Below are 1,411 nucleotides of genomic sequence, written 5' to 3'. Positions count from 1 at the left end.
GGAGCAATGGAGAGAACGCAACAATGGAGATGGTGGTGGACGAAGAACGAAGACGTTGGAGAGAAGGCGAAAGTGTTCGAAAGTGTTCTCAGCAAGTGTTCTCAACGGAGCAACGAAGAGAATGCCGCAATGGAGATGGTGGTGGACGAAGAACGAAGAGAGAAGAACGCAACAATGGAGATGGTGGTGGACGAAGAACGAAGACGTTGGAGAGAAGGCGAAAGTGTTCGAAAGTGTTCTCAGCAAAAGTGAAACGAAAATGAAACCGCCAATTCCAAATGATATTCAAACACTCATTATTCCACTTCTACCCCTGCCTCTTTATTAAAAAAACTGTTTCAGTATATAAAAAATCACCCAATAGAAATTTGACACCTGGACGGTGTCAAATTTGTGTCAAATGTGGGTGTCAAAGAAACATTTTCCAAAAGATATACAGATTAGAGATGAAAACGAACAGAGAAATCGATAAAAGAAAATCATCTAACTGTTTGAACAAGGTAAATGTTCTCCGTACACTCAATTTGATTTTTCAAATTAAAATTTGCTTCTATATTCGCTTCTACCCAATTATTCTAGATGACTTTTGACTTTAGTTTATTCATAAGATCCAAACAATAATACTTTTATGACTTTGATTATATTAAAAACTGAAATAATATCTGGAAATACAATAAAAATATTATTTTTTGCAACAATTTTTAAATTTTTTTAATCTTTTTAACCTCTAATATAAAGAAACCAAAACCATAAAAATATATGCCTTGAGTCTGGAAAAAAATAGAAATTTAGAAAACACATTAAATAAACTCCATAAGTAAGTACTGAAACCAAAATACAAATAAAATTTGAAATATAATAATTATATTGTTGTATTGATGTAAAGTTAAAATAATAAGAATATACAAAGAATAAATTAATAATGTTAACTTCAATTATTTAGATTGATATGTAAAAAAGGAAGTAACAAAATTCTTACTCACATAACTCATAATTAATGTATATTACCTAATTCAAACACGTTAAGGAAGCAGGACTCCTCAATTAAATTATTTGTTAAGATTATAATAAATAAAAAATTATTAATTTTAATATATCGTTATGATTATAAATATCACAAATCACCTAAGTCAACATAAGATCTTGTTACATTCATCAACTTTGCAAATGCTTGCATCCTATCAGTATAAAAAGATGGCCACTCTCGTGCCTGAGGATAACTGTGGGTTGAGGAGATGTTATTCATCATGGGCAAAGGACAACCTTCTTGTAGCTTAACCTGTATTATACAAATTAGAATACTTAATGGAGTCATAAGTAATTTTCAAATGAAATNACAAACTAATAAAATTACCTGCACGAAATGACATCCATGTACATGTCCAATACAAATTATGCGATGTTGAGTTAT

The sequence above is a fragment of the Vigna radiata genome, unplaced genomic scaffold, assembly GCF_000741045.1.
Source record: "Vigna radiata var. radiata cultivar VC1973A unplaced genomic scaffold, Vradiata_ver6 scaffold_153, whole genome shotgun sequence".
Taxonomy (NCBI): Eukaryota; Viridiplantae; Streptophyta; class Magnoliopsida; order Fabales; family Fabaceae; genus Vigna; species Vigna radiata.
This window is presented reverse-complemented; position numbering follows the sequence as displayed.